This window comes from Bos mutus, chromosome 18 (assembly GCF_027580195.1).
Source record: "Bos mutus isolate GX-2022 chromosome 18, NWIPB_WYAK_1.1, whole genome shotgun sequence".
Classification (NCBI taxonomy): domain Eukaryota; kingdom Metazoa; phylum Chordata; class Mammalia; order Artiodactyla; family Bovidae; genus Bos; species Bos mutus.
In genome coordinates this window covers 59,931,775-59,951,210 of record NC_091634.1, presented here as the reverse complement: position 1 = coordinate 59,951,210, position 19,436 = coordinate 59,931,775, and the positions used below count along the sequence as shown (strand labels likewise).

Genomic DNA, 19,436 nt, shown 5'->3' with positions numbered 1-19,436 from the left:
CAAAAAAGAAAAGGAATGCTGAATGAAAGACTACTCAAAATACATCTCTGAATGAAAATAATGATCTTTAAGAACAGTCCAGGAACAATATAATTTACAAAGAATGTCCCTAAAAGCTGTGAGAGACTTGGTAATAGGAGATTAAAATAATCTGTTCCTACAGTGACTGGTTTGAGGCAGACTAAGGTGGAAGCAGGAATATAAGGAAAGTGACAGTAACTTTTAAAATCCTGGGAACTGCTGATCTTTTTAAGACACGTGTTACTTGGTCCTGAGTTTGTGTCTGGCCGCCATAAAACTTAGTCAAGTAATCAGTGACTGCACCGAAGCTGCACCAGGGAATAATCAAGGCCTTCTTGCGATAAGGTCTCGAGGCTTCTGGGCTTCCACCCAAGAAAACGGAAATGTTCATTAAGAGAACATAACAGAACTCAATGACAGTGTAAATTTCAGCGTTCATAATCCATCTTCCATGAGGACTTGCCTCGCTTAAATTCTGCTAGACACAGGGCTTACTAGTCTGCCTAGTATTAGTAACAGAACAGTGGTGAGACTATGCCCTGGATTCTGATATGAAAGCTCCTGGTGAAATGTAAATTAAACAGCCCAAGAACCAGGAATACTAATTTGCCAAAATTCTCTGGGAGTAAATGATCTACTGCACATCGTAGCAGATGGACAGACAGGATGACGGAAATAAGAATAAACTACAAAATTTCTAGATACTCTACATTGCGTATACTTGAATCTTCTAAGATAACTCTTAAAAACTTCCACTCCAAAAAAAAAACACCAACACTCCCTATGAAAGAGAGTCGCATGCCATCCAAACTCTGGAAATAACCCTGCTCCATTCCTCTCCTCTGAGGTCGTATTTTGCTGCCTAATAAAGACTTGAAAATCCAGTCAGTCATCAGGACTTCCCCACCCCACCCCTGAAAAGTGACTGAGCTTCCCTTAGAAAAATGCAGATGGTCTAATCTATCCTTCCAGAGTAACAAGTAGTTGGTGCCACAATGCATTTGGGGAGCTCAGGTTCAGTAAGAAGCATCAATATTCTTTTGTTAATATCAACTAAAAAAAAAAAAGAGAAAAAAATTAAAATATTACAGTGGAGAAACCTGGCAGACTCCACTTTAACCAAATGATCAAAGTTAGCATCACCAGTAATAAGTTGGTATTATGTGTGATAAGAAGGGCACGCCACTTCTTGGGCAGTTTTTCTAAACTTCCATAAGCCCAGCCTCATCATGAGGAAAACTCAGATGAGTAACATTCTACAAAATACATGATCAGTAGTTTTCAACAGTGTCAAGGCATGAAATACAAAACTAGAAACCATCACAGATCAGAGGAGACTATGTAGACATGGCAACTGAGTGCAAGGTGGAATCACAGTTTGGATTCTAGAACGGAAAAGGGATTATCAGTGGGAAAACTGGTAAGATCTGAATAATGTCTGCTGCTTAGTTAATCACAGACCAATGTTAATTTCTTAGGTTTCTTTCTTTTTTTTTAAATACACGGGCAATCTTCATATTTCTTTCTCTTATTTGGGTTCATTAATTTCTAATAGAAATATATGTATTTTTAACTTTACCAGTGATTTCCTATATTTTTCAATTGGTATTATACACCTCTCTCTCTCTATTTTTCCTAAGAAAAATATTTGAACAGGGACTTTCTTGGTGGTCTAGTGGGTAAGAATCTGCCTTCCAATAGGCAAATAAAGAAAGAAAGAAAAAAAAAAAAGAATCCACCTTCCAATGCATGGGATGTGGGTCCGATCCCTGGTTGGGGAAGTAGGATCCCATATGCTGTGGGACAACGAAGCCCACCTGCCACAACTAGAGAAAAGCCCGGGCATCAGTGAAGACCCAGCACAGTCAAAAATAATAAAATTAAAACAAAGAATAACTTGTCATAGTTGGAGGGGTACTTCTCTTCCTCACAAGGATTTCAGTCCTTTGAGGATAGAGACCTTTTCCTTTCTTCTTTCTATCACTAGCACAACACTTTGCCAAAAGGATTCCTTATGACCAGGTCAAAAAGGTTAAAAAAAAAAAAGAGAGAGTGAGAGAGAAAGAAAGGAAAAAAATAAGGCAATTTCACTTAAGAATAAAGCAGCAATTTGCTGTGTGTCTGTCATTATATCTGCCCATTTGTGGAGGAGGAAGCTGAGATTAGGGAGGTCACACTCCCGGAAACGGCTGGGGTGGGGTGCAAAGCCCTGGTCTGCCTGACTCCACGCTTGAAGTTGTGAGAGTGTGAGGCTCACAGATGTGGAGGCCCCCCGCCCCGAATCTAAGACATATCTGCAGGGGAAGTATCCCCTTGATGGTATAAAAATGTTGTGGCCTTGATGGTCTATTAGTTTTAGACAAACAGTGTTATCATGCAAGATGTTAACATTAGGGGAAGTTGGGTGGAGGGTACATGGCACTCGCCATTCAGTCTCTGCAACTCTTCCATAAATCTTAAATTTATTTATTTCCTTAAAAGTGGTGGAGAAAATATTGTTGCCTAAATGTAATGGGATATTCTGGATTGAACTCTTATGGGAAAATTGGAATATAATCTAGACTTTGGTTAAGTTTTGTCCTCTTGTTGATATCTTAATTTTGACAAATGTCCCATGGTCATATAATTGTTAAAGTTAGGGGAAGCTGGATTAAAAATATATGGGAACTCTCCATATCATTTTAGCAACTTTTCTGAAAGAAATTATTCAGATTGCTCACTATAAAATTATTCTAAAATAAGAGCTTTATTCTTATTAAAAAAGAAAACCCAAAAGCCATAAAAATTAAGGGAAATAAACATTTTATATACAATTATAATTCCATTTGTAATGAAATAAATATAATTTTATTAAAATAAGGCTAACTTATTAAACCTTAATTCTTTAATAGATATCTTTTTAATATTCCATTTTATGAAGTAGAAGTAAGCACTCCTGCCAAGAGTGGTGGTCCCTAGGAAAAGCATTTGTACAACCGAGCTGCAAGCTAAATCTGCTTTTCCAGATAAACTATGGTTACTCATAGTTGGGTACTTGGCAGATATTTTCTCATTTCTGAAAAACGAACGAAGTCTTTCACTTGAAGGAGAACAACTGACAGTATTTGCTGCCAGTGAAAAATTCTGAGATTTAGAATTCTGGGAAATTTGGATCTACCACTGTGAGCTGGATGGCTTCCCAGAACTTAAAGACTTTCTGATAAGATTGGTGGTGATATTAACGAATGCAACTTGTTAATGAAATCAGTCAACATTAGCTCTGTGTAATCCAGTGAACTAGCACTCTACAAATGCCTAAAATGACTAGTGCGTGGTGTTACAAATCATTGTATTGGTTAAAAAAATTCATTCAAGATGCAAGTGAGACCAAAGATTTTCATATGATAGTACAAAATGCTTACTGGTACGTTTTCAGATTCCATGTTGCAACTAAGCTTTAAGAAACTACCACTGGAGAACTCTGTGTATTAAAGAAAGAAATCCAAGTATCTGAATTCGGTGTGCTGCTGAAACAGGTGCTAATGCATAAAGCCACTCTGTGTTTTGTTGAGCTCGTCAATGTTTTGTATTATGTTTTTAAACAGGGAAATCAAGGTGCTGCTTTTTTATGAGGCAAGTTATATGTACTATTCTATTTGACAGGTTGTGCTGCCTACCGGAGCTTGCCTGCAGCAAAACAGTGAGGAACGGCAGATCTAGTCACTGGCTCTCTCGGGGTGCTGGAGGTCCTCAGAGACAACCAGCAGCACGGCCCCAAAGACACGTGTTATGCCTGCAATCCTGCTCCTGAGGCTTCCAGGGAAGATCACAGTCACACTGACCCCACAGATCTATGATTTCCAGACTCAGACCTGCTCTTAAAGCTGCTCAGAAGTCCTGGGGAGTGGCTCTAGGAAGCTCCCCTTTCTCATTTCCCAGAGACCGTTCCAGCCATCACCACACTCCTTGAGTCCCTAACATCATCTCCTCTTTCCTACTGTAAGTAAGAACAATCAAGCAGGATCCATCTTAACTTCCAGGCCATTCTCCCCATGTGGAGGCTCTATGCTTGTGTACTCTGAAAAGTGAAAGTGAAAGTGAAGTTGCTCAGTCCTGTCCGACTCTTTGTGACCCCATGGACTGTAGCCTACCAGGCTCCTCCGTTCATGGGATTTCCCAGGCAAGAGTACTGGAGTGGGGTGCCATTGCCTTCTCCAGGAGATCTTCTACCCAGGGATTGAAGCCGGGGCTCCCGCATTGTGGAGTCACTGGGGACCTCCACCAATGACTACCAAGGAGGAGTAAGACAGAAGCCAAATGCAGTGGGAGAAGGCAGGAGCCAGGGGTGTGCGAGGGATGCAGTAAGTGAGGGCAGACCCTGGGAGCAACTACAAAGGGAAAGCTTAAATAGAAGAAAGAGGTGTATCTAAAGGGAGACTGCTGAGGAGGTAGAAAAGGATGGATGGAATTCTCAGCTCAAAGAGTGCATTAGTTTTGGAATAGAAGCAATTAGAGCACACAAGCATTAAAATACAGAAAGCTCGTTTAACTCACTTCACAAAAGCATTAACAGATGACGTACCCCTTCCGTGACTATTTAAAGACAAATTGAGTTAACACTAATACCAATCGTAAATAGACAGAGGGATACTTAACTGCAAGAACTCAAAAAACTCTGCTCAAAGTTGTAATGGCAGCTAACAAACCAATGAAGACACGGAGTCCTAAACACAGCTAAATATGGGTCACAGGACGGGTCACGGGTGTGACCAGGTGCACCTCACGACACGTCAATGTGGACAGGAGAGGGCGGAGGGGCCTGGAGAGGCCGGCTGACATGTTAACTGTGATGCATAAAACAGAATCTTAAAATGGGAGGGTAAGTACAGAAGGTACAAATCTTCACCCCCTCGGGGGCTTTATCTGTACTGGTAGTTCATGCCGTGGTCTGTGTTTCTGCCATAGCCCCCTTGTGATGACTGATAGGAGCTGGGAGGGCCGCACGTGTACTCTAGTAGCTTCTATTCTAAAACTAATGCACTCCTTGAGCTGAGAATTCCATCCATCCTCTTCTACCTCCTCAGCAGTCTCCCTTCTTTAGATACACCTCCTTCTTCTATTTTCGCTTTTCCCTTTGTAGTTGCTCCCAGAGTCTGCCCTCACTTGCTGCATCCCTCGCACACCCCTGGCTCCTGCCCTCTCCCACTACATTTGGACTGTCTTACTCCTCTGCAACCAGCTGGTGGAGGTCCCCAGTGACTTCCTAGTTATCGAAGGCAAAAGAACTTTTTCTCTCTTTTGTTGTGGGTACTGGGGATGTGGGAACCCTGGATATTTTTGCTGGATTGAGACCATTATTTAGAACTAAAAGTTTCAGAAATATAAGGGTCACCTAGAGAGTTCACCCAAAGCAAAGGATAGTAGGAGAGGCCCAGAGAAATGTAAGATGCTTTCCAGTGTTCTATAACTAGAAGCAGCAGGCCTGGACTTTGAGGCCAAGAAGCTAGGCTCCTGCTGGCTCACCCTCTCACTGAACTGCTATTTCTAGTCTCCTGTATTTTTTTTTTTAAATAATGTACTTCAGAGGCTTTCCCAGTAAGTACATACTGATCTTAGGGTTTAACAGCTACATTATAGTCCATTGTGTGGATATACTATATTTCATTAGTTACATTACTGGGTTACTGGGTATTTAGATTCTTTTCAGTTTTGCTATGACAAAAAAAAGTTGTAATGCTTTCTTATAGGAAAAAAAAAAAACTATCAGTCATATTTTTGTGTAGTACCATAGAACAATATCCAAAATGATCTAAATAGCTATTAAAATACTCCTTCCTTAATAAGAAAAATAAGAAAAAAAAATAGAAAAAAATACTCCTTCCTTTACCAACTATGTATCGGTATAAGACCAGCCAAAGTAACATATTTTAAAACAGCCTGAATGGAGCAGCAGATCTGAGAGTCCAGTTATCTTCTGTTAAGATGCGCATGTGTGCTTAGTTGTGTCCAGCTTGTTGCAACCCCACGGACTGTGGCCCGCCAGGCTCCTCTGTCCATGGGACTTCCCAGGCAAGAATACTGGAGTGCGCTGCCAGTTCCTTCTCCAGGGGATCTTCCCGACCTCGTGATCAAACCTGTGTCTCTGGCATCTCCTGCATTGGCAGGCGGGTTCTTTTTCACTGCGTCACCTAGGAAGTTGCTCTCCTATTAAACCAGATGTTAAAGACAGAAAATCACAGCACGACTCCAATTTTTTTTGGTAAATATAGTTATTTATATTATGTTAACATGTATCAAAGTTCATTATTGTTATTTGAAAATGAATTAATAAATATTTTAAGTTGTTCTCAGTTTTAACTTTTTACACTATAAATGGCAATTATAAACCAACTCAACAATTTTGAAGAGTGCTAAGAGGTCCTGAAAACAAAAAGTCTGAGGACTGCCAAGGTGGGTAAAATGTACACAAGCTTCTTTTCTCCAATGTGGGGAAAAAAGCCAGACTCTTATTAACAGAGAATAATTCACACCACCAGCTCCAAAATAGTTAAGCTCTGCAGAGGCTGATCAAAGACGGCAATGGCACCCACTCCAGTACTCTTGCCTGGAAAATCTCATGGATGGAGGAGCCTGGTGGGCTGCAGTCCACGGGGTCGCTAAGAGTCGGACACGAATGAGTGACTTCAGTTTCACTTTTTACTTTCATACATTCGAGAAGGAAATGGCAACCCACTCCAGTGTTCCTGCCTGGAGAATCCCAGGGACGGGGGGGCCTGCTGGGCTGCCGTCTATGGGGTCGCACAGAGTCAGACACGACTGAAGCGACTCAGCAGCAGCAGCAGCAGCAGCAGAGGCTGATATGCTATGAAGTGAATCAAGTGTGTTGAAGTTTTAGTCAGTCTGTGCATTTAATTCTGCCTACCTACTCCCCAACTCTTAGCAAAAAAAAAAAAATACAACAAAACCATCAAATTTCATACCTTGTGTTTGCCAAACCATGAAGCCAGTTTTGTTTTTGTTTTTGTTTTTTTTTAACATGCCTTTGCCACCATTTAGGAGTTTCCCTGACCATCAGCACCTCCATATTATACAAAGGCAAGTGGCTCACCTCCTATCAGATTCTCCTATCTTTTCTCCAGGGATACCAACCCTGAGCACATTTTGGAGACATATTCAGGACCGTTAGAAGTAACTGGTTTTGAATTCAGAATAAAAGAATAACTACCTGTGATCCAATAGGGATGTGCTTCATGGTCTCCTTGACCATGGTCAATTTCTCTGAGGGCCAGAGTTTCATAAATACAATCTCAAGTTTTCAGTGTTTGTTTATTGTGCTATCCAACCCCACATTTGCACTGCTAATGGATACACTCCAACGAAAGCTGAAAATGATCCACTAGAGACAACTAGTTTTCTACTTGGTTGTATCTTGCATACTTTCTATCTTTTTAAATGCTGGTCTCCCCATAGAGCTTGGAATACCTGTCTTGTAACGTACCCACACATACTTCTTACCAAATCAAATAAAAAATGACTTCTGGAAGGATGTTCCTTCTGAAAGTAAATACAAGGGTCCTTATACCACAAAACAGCTTTATTTCACAGATGTGGTGACTTTGGAGAAGAAGTCAGGGAAGGCTGGAGGTGACTCTAAAGAGAATGATGTATCTAATTAGTCAACCACTGAATGGGTGCTGAATCACATGGCTGGGTAGTGAATAAAGTTCCTTGGAGCCAAAGTAATGGGATAAATTCTAAATCCTGGCCTTAGATGAGTAAGAAAAGCCGTAGGGAAAACAGAGCAGAAAAAAAGAAATCTATGGTACTGGCAGATCAAAGAAAGCATAAACCATTTCCCCCTTGAGATGAATTTACCCATGTAGAATTATACCTACTTGTTAACTGTATCATAATACAAATAATGTTGTGTGTAACTGGGGTCCATGTAACTCATATCAGTTACCAAAGCCCATCAGGGCCTCAAGACTACTAGACTATCCTATTTAGATTTAAATAAAATTAGTTCAATCTATCATCTCATGTAGGAAAAAACATGCACCCAGCCACTCTCTTCTGGATATTCTCAGAGTCTTTTATTAGTTGCTTTCAGTTTCAACTTTTTTCAGTTAGGTTCAGTTTCAGCCTCTGCTCTTTCACTTGTCTTTAGCACACTGTCTATACACGTGATGTCATGTATACTGGTGCCCCATGATAGACACCAACCAATTCTGCCACCAGAGCAAAGCTGTGGGCCCTATCACACTTTTCCAGAAAGCTTCAGGAAGGGCAGTGGTGCTGGTATGGAGGAGGAGGCCTCCACCCAGCACAGTACCTGACTTAGTGGAACAGAGAATTAACCGTCTCTCTTTTTGGGAGTCCGTGGGAACTCTTCACCAGCTAGTTCTTTCTCTGAAGGTCCTACACTGGTCAAGAATTCTCAGTATATTTGTAATTTTTCTAGGAGGCAGGTCCACAATTTTCCTTAGATTTTCAAAACCTCAAGATCCAAGAACAGTTAAGACATACTTTATCTTTAGGTAAAAACATCAAAGTGCACTCTAATAGTAAACAACTGTCTCCCCACTAGGTAACTGAATCAGTAATAGGGAAATGCAAATTGAAGCTATAGGAAAAGTTGCATCTTAATAGTGTTTACTATTACCGTTACATACCGTTACATACCGTTTCACACCCACGAAAATCGCAATACTGAAGTCTGCCAATGCCAAGGACTGGAGCAATAGGAACTCTCATTTTCTGCTAGACTGATTCAACCACTTCAAAAACAAACTGACATTATCTTCTTAGGTTAACATTTAAACACATTCTAGACCCAGTCATTCTTAGAGCAGTTTTCAAACTGTTGGTTTTAATCTAATGGATCTTGAGTCAATTTAGTGGGTACAATCAGTATTTTATTTTAATAAAAGTATATGGAATAAAATGTTATATTTTTACCTCATTACACACAAATAGTGCATTTTGTCTTATTATATTTCTTCCTATGGGGTCATGGTTAAAAACACTTCCCAAAACAGACCAGGAGAAACATCTACACGTGTGCATAAGGAGATGTGGAGGGGAATGTTCAACTTCTTCAGTGTTAAGATGCATTTTGGGCTGTTCTTTCAAAACACTCCTTCCCCAATCTCCTTCCTAAAATCACGCATTAATTCAACAAATATTTATTAAGTGCCTGTTTCTAACATAAATTCTTCTGGGTGCTGCTGATACAGAGGTAAGTAAACCAAGTAAGCTGGGTTCCCACTGGTGGGGCTCATGACCTCAACATGTAAACATACATGGTCCTGAGCACAATGACAATACCAACCACTACCCAGTAATGAGAACTTTCACAGGTGAAATTCTGGGCTACAGTCACAGATTCAGGTCCCCATAAATGCCTCCCAGAGTGATATTGCTATTAGAGTTTGTTACTTTGGGACAAGAAGAGGTACAGCAGGAACTAAAAATTCCATCTCAAAACAATGTTCAGTCAGATATTACAAAAACTTAGAAAGGGATAAGGACTAGAGAAGTTCAGAGAATGAAACATTTACAATACACAATAGAACTCCCAGGGCACCTGTAGCCTCCATAAATATACCACGGAAAAAAACCTCTGAACGCACGCACGGGCATGTTTTCAACTAGGCCGGGCTCTTTCTGAATTTCTCATGTCAGTTTCCTCTTTGGTTCCTCTGGTTTCCTTGAATTTGTTTTCAGAACTTTTGTTATTTTTTTGTTCTTTTCCTTCTACTATTCTGCAATGTGCAGCTATGGCACGGATTGGAGTGACGTCTAAGAAAAACAAGCAAAAGAGCTTGTCTTGACCAATTCCCATAACTACAGGAAGTTACTTGTATAAGATGAAGAAACTCAGAAAAATCCAGGTAGTCAATGAAGCTGTTTTTTCCCAGAGGTCCTTTTGCCACCATCAGACACTTGCTATTTCCTAGAGTGTATGATCTATACAAATTAGGTGATGACGGCCAAATGGGACAGTCCTGGGACACCATTATATTCTCCTGTTTTTACCTGTCTGACCTACAGGCTTTAAGTAAAAAATGTCCTTTGCAGCAAAAATAGAAATCTATGATGGCTTTGTGTAGTCTGTGGTGCAGCATCCTACTCTGGGTAGAGAGGTGGGGCCAGGCTACAGTTCTAGGAATGCTGATGCCAACTGTGCTGAAAGATCAATAAAGTGGAAATCAAAACACAGCTTTCCAATTTTTTAAAGAGTCAACCTCCTGCCTTCCTTCTAGGAAAAGCATCTTTATGTCCTGGATATTCTTGGACAAGCCCAACTTTTTTACTCTACTCCTTAATGTATAACTATATTTGACTTACTATTTTTAAATTTTCTTTCTTTATTCACTGCACAGGGTCTCAGTTGTGGCATATGGAATCTTATTTGCAGCATGTGGGATCTAGTTTGCCAACAAGGAATCAAACCTGGGCCCTATGCATTGGGAGCATGGAGTCTCAGCCACTGGACCACCAGGGAGGACATCCTTATTATTATTATTTTCAAAAATTTTGGCAAAGGCATTTATTTAGGGGAAAAAACCCACAAAGCTTATTCCACATAGCATAATCCCTTTAGGACCAGCCATGATGTTGACTTATTTTTTAATACCACTGTATGACTTTTCTGGTAAATAAAACTACAAATGAAAAAAATTTTGTTACAGCAGGTGTGCTGATTTTTGGTTTATAAAATACACTCACCATAGCTCCAAAAAAACTGTGGCATGATCTCCAGCACAAGCTATGAGCTGAGGTACCTTCCAGAAGCATACACTCTGCTCTTCATTCCTACACTTACTAAGCAAACCTAAGTGAAAGATCTGTTCACGGATGGGAAAAGAATGACTTTACTATGAAAATACAGTTCACCGTGTGCTCTTCTACTAATAACTATAAATCTTCTGCTCCACAGGGTTGTTTTGTATAGAAGAGAGAATAAAGCTTTTTAGAAATAGTGAGATTACACGGAACCTGAGGCAAAGGAGTGGACCTCAGTGGCTACAGCAAGAGCATCAGCTCTTGTTACTACGGCAGGGGCAGATCTTACGGCAATGGAGGGGCTCACGAGCAAAGTGTTGGCTTTGAAATCCACCTGCTTGCCTCTGACGACCCAGCGGTGAATGAGCTGAGAACACTAAAAGAACCACCGCAGGGAAACAGATGAGACGTTTGGCCATCTTCATCCAGGAACAAAGAAATGTTTGGTGTAATGCTCTTTACTTTAGCATTAGAGTCAGATTTGGCCTTTTTTTCCCCCCTAATGTTTATTTTATTTAGAGAAAAACATAAATCAAAGAATGAGATGGAGAAGGAAATCTTTAAAATAGCAAAATGGCTTCATGCATGAAAGTATGAGCACAAACCCATTCTGCGGCCTCCTCTTGTGACGCTCACCTTCCGAATTGCTTACTAAATATTTATTGCTCATCTAATACACAACCTACAGGGAGCCTGAACAAATGCAGGAAGCTTTTTACCCATAAAGAAATGGTGTTTGGGCAGGATATTTGTATTCCAGCAACTGGCCAGAACTGCTCAGCACTGACAAATAGGAAACTGATGTGAGTTTCCCATAGATCCTCATTCATTTGTTTAATAAATGTTCGCTGACAAACCATTATGAACCAAGTACTAGACTGAGAAGAGTGAATAGATTTGATTCATGCCCTCAGGGAGTTAACCATCTAGTGAGGGAGAAGAAAGGTGAAAAAATAAAATAGACAACAAAATCTATGTACTTACAAGTTGAGGTAAGTGTTACAAAAGAAAAGAATCAGGGACTATAAGAGAAAGACAGTGGGAACTGAATTTAGATTGAGGAGGTGTCTCCTGAGGTTCTTCTCCCCTCTAAATATAAGTATCTAAAATAAAATAATTTTTGAAAATCTATTACTTTAAGCACCTTTCTGCCAGAAGAAAAGATAAGGGCTTTATTAAATCATTTACATTTTTTAAATGGTAATTAATGTATAAGGCACAAAATTCAAATTGAAAATATGCCTTCCTTCCCTCTCCTATCTTCTAGTTACCAAATTCTGGCTCCTCTGAGACAAATACTGTTATTAGTTGCTTGAGTATCTTTCTAGAGATAATACTAAACTAAAATGTAAGACAAGGCCATTCCTCTGAATTTTTTTTTTTTGTTTTGGAAAATATATTTATTTTTCATAAAAATTCTACTTTTACTAACATGTAATGAGTTTATTCTGGAGAAGGGAATGGCTACCCACTCCAGTACTCTTGCCTACAGAATTCCGTGGACAGAGGAACCTGGAAGTTGACAGTCCATGGGGTCACAAGAGCTGGACATGACTTAACAACTGACACTTTCACTTCCAACGAGTTTATTACTACCTGAATAATTTCTTAGCTTTAATTTCTAATACAGGAACAGATATCAAAAGCTCTTTGGGGTTTTCAGTAATTTGTATGCATGTAAAGAAGTCCTAAGACTAAACAGTTTGAGAACCACTAATCTAGGCATTTATAAATGTACATCAGGACTTCCCTGGTGGTCCAGTGACCAAGAATCTGCCTTCCACTGAAGGGGATGCGGGTTTGAGCCCTGGTCGGGGAACAAAGATCCCACACGCTGTGGGAAAACTAAGCCCACACGCCGCAACTAGACGCCAGCCCGCCGCAAGGGGAGGCCCGCACATCACAACAAGCGAGACCCGCGTGCACTGCAATGAAGGCTGCGTGCAGTCAAAATAAATTTCTTTAAAAACGTATGTCAATTGTTCATTTTTAATCCTACTAAACCCTGGTCCATCTACTGCATTATTTTGGTAAAGGTTTTACAGTATGCTTTGAGTAGACTGGCAACAAGATGGAAACCAAGTTACTTATCTGCAGCTACAATATGCTCTGGATTATCTGGCCTTCAACACATCACAAATTTCACCATGGTGACTGGCTAGTTGTCTTCCTACAGCACCTTAAACGTTTAATGTATTAGTAGGTGGAATTACTCAAAGCCCATTAAAAGTTTTAAGAAAGTAATTATATATATATGCTAGCTGAAGCTGAGTGGCAAAGTTAAACATATACTTGTGGTGGGACAGTAATGAGAGAAACTATTTTTAAAATCGAATAATGCAGTAATGGTGGAGTACATTTTATGGACTAACCCTCCCACAATCAGATAACAATGATCAACTCTGGATAAAACTGGAAAAACAAGTGTTTAAAAAGGCACTAAAGAGCAACCAAAACCAGGTAGAAAACTGGAATGGAGTCAATCACCAGAAAAATGGACCCAGCTGAGAGAGCCCAGTTAAATACAGAGCTTTGCCTGCACACAAGCACCAGTCCCTGTGGCATGGAGTGGCTACAACTCAAGTTGAAAACTGCATTTTCATGGCAGATCTACCCAAGTCAAAAGGCCATGATAATACTTTACCTACTCCCAAAGAGGGCTTCCCTGGTAGCTCTGCTGGTAAAGAAGCTGCCTGCAATGCAGGAGACCCCAGTTCGATTCCTGGGTAGGGAAGTTCCCCTGGAAAAGGGACAGACTACCCACTCAGTATTCTTGGGCTTCCCAGGTGGCTCAGATGGTAGAGAATCTGCCTGTAATGTGGGACACCTGGATTTGATATCTGGGTTTGGAAGATCCCCTGGAGGAGGGCATGGCAACCCACTCCAGTATTCTTCACTGGAGAATCCCCATGGACAAAGAAGCCTGGCAAGCTATGGGGTCGCAGAGTCGGACACGACTGCGTGACTAAACACACACACACACACATGCACATGTGTGTGCACACAGTTCCAAAGAAGGAGCCAGCAGTAATATTCATGACAGTGTTTTCTTCCCTCTATTATAAATAGAAAGATGTATATGTTTTTTATGTCTGTTCACAAATAACTCAATACTGGGGCGGGGGCACACCCGCAAGTTCAAGACTGGACCCAGGAGTGCTCACTAGTCTCGACAAAGTGTCAACTGACTGCCAAAGGATCCAGATCAGTGGAACTTTCCAGTTCTCTAAGGAAGCAATATACACTTGCCCACAAAATGGTTCCAGTATCCAATCAAAACTGGAAATTGAAAAGACTCAGACCAGGTTCAGAGCAACAAATATCTTCTTCATGAAAGAGTCAACAGAAAACCTAACAGAAGTACTCTACTTGTGCCTCAATCCAGGGTTTAAGGTTTGGAAATCATTCTACTTCTTAAACTGCTTGCAAAGTTCATCCAACTTTTCTTTCCAGGTTTTCTTTCACGGGGGCAAAAAAAAAATCATTGCATTTTAACATAAGAAAGTGCTAACTTTTCTTCCTGCACCTCTGTAACCCACAAATTTAAAAGAACACATACACACGCACTCTTCGAAAGCCTGTGTGAATCCTAAATAAGCCAGAACATGTGTAAGGGAAGGAGTAAATAAAAGTGTTAGCAAGGGAACATTTTAGCTACAAAGTTCTAAAGGCAAACTGATACCTGAAAAAGGAAATTAACTTTATCAACCTTGAGATAAAGTTCATGACCCTGTTGTTTCAAAGGAATTCCCAGGCCGGGAGTCAGATCATAGACTCAATTCCCAGTTCAGGAACCAAAACAATTCTGGCCTGGAGATAGAGCGGTGAGGAGCCACCCAACACACCTCTGCTGGAGCAGCTGCTCCCATCTGTCCACTTCCCTCTAAAAGCTACTTCAAGGGCTGGATTTATCAGTTACATATGCTGATTGAAAAAGATGTACATTTCCCAGGCCACAATCATGGAAATAACATGCTGGCCCATTTCAACACTCACAAACAGATGTTAAACTGACCAAAGTATATGTAAATAATCTCACCTCACTCACTCTTGCTAATGCTTACAGGTGAGTTCTCTTACAGACTTTCTTACTACAAAACGACTGGCCATATACTATGCGTGCATGCTTAGTCGCTCAGTCATGCCCAACCCTCTGCGACCCCATGGACTGTAGCCCGCCAGGCTCCTCTGTCCATAGGACTCTCCAGGCAAGTATACTGGAGTGGGTTGCCATTCCCTATTCCAGGGGATCGTCCCAACCCAGGATCAAACCCGGGTGTCTTGCATTGGAACCTGGGTCTCTAACTTTACCACTGAGCCACTAAGGAAGCCTAGCCATTTACTATAAATTTTAGATTTTAGAACTATTAGGAAAGATGTTTTGCTTAGAGAAAAAGGAAAATAATTAGAAAGAGGAGAGCTTTTCAAAAGAACTTTTACACAGGGAGCATTAAAAATTCCCTTAAGCTCAGGCACAGAATACTGGCTTCTTTTCGTCTGTGACCCTCTGTCAGCCTAAACTTGCTGTGTAACTGATCATGTGTAACAACTGATCATGAACAAAAGAGAGGCAGTTGGAACTCCAGCAGGAAAAATACACTATATTTAAAGGGTCTGCTCCTCCTAAGACTGTTTTGATTAGAGTTATGAAGCCATTTCGTCCTTGACAAGGGAACCTTGACTTCCTCTACACAATTCACCCATTCTGGCTATAATAACCACTTCTACTTGAGAAGAAAACTGTTTTTATCAGATTTCTAAATATGAAGAAGCCTCTAAAAACACACTGTTTATCAGAAAGCAAAACAGTAAATAAACTAAATGTCTCTATAGGGAAATGGTTTTATAAATTATAGAACATTCAAAACAGAACACTATGCAGCCACTAAGAAAAATATCAAATAATCTATATGCACAACACAATATGTGTTAGTGTGTATATTTTTGTATTTTTAAGCAAAAATGACAAATTTCAGGAAAACAGGCTTGGATGACTTCATGTAACTAAAACTAACTGTTACATGTGAAAAAAAATCCCAAGCACAGATAAGTATATAAAGATTACTAAATGCTTAGGAAAAGGTCTAGAACAGAGCTGTTCAATTGAAATATAATGGAAACCACAAATAAGAGTCACAAATATAATTTAAAACTTTATAGTATCCATATTAAAGAATGTAAAGGTGAAATGAATTTTAATTATTGTATTTAACCCAATATATTAAAAATGTTACCACTTCAATAATGAAATGGATACAAAAACTGAGCTAGTTTGCTTTTTTTCCCCTAACTGTTCAAAATTTAGTGTATATTTTATACTTACAACACATCTCAATTTAAAGTAGTCACATTTTAATGCTCAGCATTAAATGTTAAGCATCAAATATGTTTAATGAGGACTGCACTGAACAGAGGAGGTCTAGAAAAAGAAACATAGAATTATTAACTTTCATTTTGTTTTCTATAGCTTTCTGCACTGTTTGAACTTTTTAAGCAACAGTTTAAATTGTTTTTACTTTCATGATTCTTAAAAAAGTGACTGTTTAAATATAAAAATAATCAAGACAGATAAAAAAACCTAAGCACACACCAGAACAATGAGGGAAAGAAAAGAGAAACCATCTCAACGTTAGGATAGGGAAACTTCTTAGGAAACAAAAAGCACTAACCATTAAAAAAAAAAGATAAACTGAACTTGAACAAAATTTAAAATTTCTGCTCATCAGAACATACCATAGGACTTCTGGTGGTTCAGTGGTTAAGAATCTGCCTGCCAATGCAGGGGACATGCACGGGTTCAGTCTCTGGCCCAGGAAGATCCCACACGCTGTGGGTAACTAAGCCTGTACGCCACAGTTATTGAGCCCAAGCACTAATGAAGCCTGCAAGCTCAAAAGCCTGTGCTCTGCAACAAGAGAAGCCACCACAATGAGAAACCCACACGCCACAACTAGAGAGAAGCCCCCACTCTCCACAGCTAGAGAAAAAGCCCTCGTAAAGCAAAGACCCAGCACAACCAAAAATAAATAAATGAATAAAAAAAGAACAAACCACACACCATAATGTCCAGGTGGTAAAGAATCCACCTGCCAATGAAGGGACACAGGTTCAGTCCCTGGTTGGAGAAGATTCCACAAATTGTGGAGCAAATAAGCCCATGTACCCCAACTACCAAAGCCTTCATGCACTGGAGCCTGTGCTTACAAGAAGAGCCGCTGCCAAGAGAAGCCTGAGACCCGCACCTAGAGAGCAGCCCCACTGTCCACACCTAGAGAGCAGCGCCCACTGTCTGCACCTAGAGAAAGCCCCCACTGTGTGCACCTAGAAAGCAGACCCCACTGTCTGCACCTAGAGAAAGCCCCCACTGTGTGCACCTAGAGAGCAGACCCCACTGTGTGCACCTAGAGAGCAGCGCCCACTGTCTGCACCTGAGAAAGCCCCCACTGTGTGTACCTAGAGAGCAGACCCCACTGTCTGCACCTGAGAAAGCCCCCACTCTCTGCACCTAGAGAAAGCCCACTCACAGCAACAAAAACCCAGTCTAACCAAAAATAACAAATAAATATAATTGTGAGCTAAAAAAAAAAAGAAATACTCAGTAATAGCATTTATATCTGACAAAGTACACACATCCAGAATATATTAAGAATTCCTACAATTCAACAAACTCATGAACAACTGATAAAAAATGAGACTGGAGGACACATTTCACAAAAAAAGACATACAAATGGCCAATAAGCACATGATAAGATGTCATTATTATTAGTTTTCAGAGCAATGCAAATGAAAACCCACACCCACCAAAATAAAAAAGACTGACGAAACCACACGTGGACCAGAATATGGACCAAGTGGAACTCTCTCACACACGCAGGCAAGAATATAAAATAACGCACTCACTTTGGAGAACTGTTTGGCAATCTGTTTTTCACATTAAATACACACCTATCCTATGACCTAGCAATCCTATTCCCTGGTATTTATTTACCCAAGAGAAATAAAAACATATGTCTTCAAAAAGATTTGGAAATAACCCAGATGCCCATTAACAGAATGGATAAACTGGCATATTCTCATACAATGGAAATAAATGAATATGACACAGTAACACGGGTGGAGAAGGCAGTGGCACCCCACTCCAGTACTCTTGCCTGGAAAATCCTATGGACAGAGGAGCCTGGTGGGCTGCAGTCCATGGGGTCGCTAAGAGTCGGACACGACTGAGCGACTTCACTTTCACTTTTCACTTGCATGCATGGAGAAGGAAATGGCAACCCACTCCAGTGTTCTTGCCTGGAGAATTCCAGGGACAGGGGAGCCTGGTGGGCTGCGGTCTGTGGGGTCGCACAGAGTTGGACATGACTGAAGCGACTTAGCAGCAGCAGCAGCAACATGGGTGAGTCTAAGAAACATGCTGAGTAAAAAAAGCCACAAACAAAAGAGTTACACAACATATGACTGATACACATCAAATTTTGGAATAGGAAAACTAACATATCGTAATAAAAATGAGTGGTTGCCTGGGGCAGAAGGTGTGAGGGGAGCGGGGAAGAGAACCACCTGAGAAAAGGCATGAGGAAGCTTTCTGGGGAAACGGAGTTACACCACACAGACCTCATTTCAGGAGGGGCTACCTGGATATATACAACTGTTGTAACGCGCTGAATTGAACACTAAGGCTCCTATGATAACTATCCTATACTCTGTTAAGAAAGTCAAATTCTGTGGGGAACCAAAAAGCACTCAACTGATGCTGTTAATACATCTTCTGAATAGATGAAGACTCAGAAAATAACGAAGCTTAGAATATGGGGATTGTCACTAAAATGTTCTCCACCATTCTTGACTTGAGTTCACCTGAAATGTGATGAAAGGATTCTAACCACAACTAAAATGATATCCTTATCTCTCTACAATCTTGCCTTATTTATATCTCACCCCTTTCTTGCATATTCTCAATATATAGCTATTAACAAGGCATCTAGCTGAAATCACAAAAAAAGAAAAAAAAGATGGCAAAGAAGAGAAGAAACTAAGTATGAGAGAAGATACAGAAAGATCTTCCTGTGTTCAAGTACAATCTAGTCAATTTAGTTTCAAAGGAGGAAAAACATGAACCCATTAAATGTGCTCTTAACTGAAAGTCAGAGAAATCATTCAAGAAGTCTTTTCCCACTGGCCATTCCCAGTTCATTCAGTTCTTTTTTTTTTTTTTTGCAGTAAAAACTGTTAGAAAATCCCCAAAGCAACAGAGCGGAAGTCACCCCAAATTGCTTGAGCAATAAATAGGGTATCATGCCAAGTGGCAGAGTGTATAGCTCGGGTCCCTGTACACACAACTTAGATGGCAGTCACCAGCAACAGCCTGAACGCTTTAACAGTAACGGTGCACAGTATACAATAAAATCCTTTACGTACATTTTAACCCAGGGAAAGTGAAAGTGTTAGTTGCTCAGTCGTGTCCAACTCTTTCTGACCCCTTGGACTGTAGGTCAGCACCTCGGTCCGTGGGATTTCCCAGGCAAGAATACTGGAATAGGTTGCCATTTCCTTTTCCAGGGGATTTTCCTGACCCAGGGATTGAACCTGGGTCTCCTGCACTACAAGCAGATTCTTTCCTGTCTGAGCTACCCAGTACCTACACTGA

General features: G+C 40.5%; 1 protein-coding gene across 1 annotated transcript in view; it reads right to left on the bottom strand.

The window, feature by feature from the left end:
* The window catches only part of LOC102286182 (craniofacial development protein 1), a 103,802-nt gene that overhangs the window by 41,473 nt on the left and 42,893 nt on the right, over window positions 1-19,436 (bottom strand). The window lies entirely within an intron of this gene.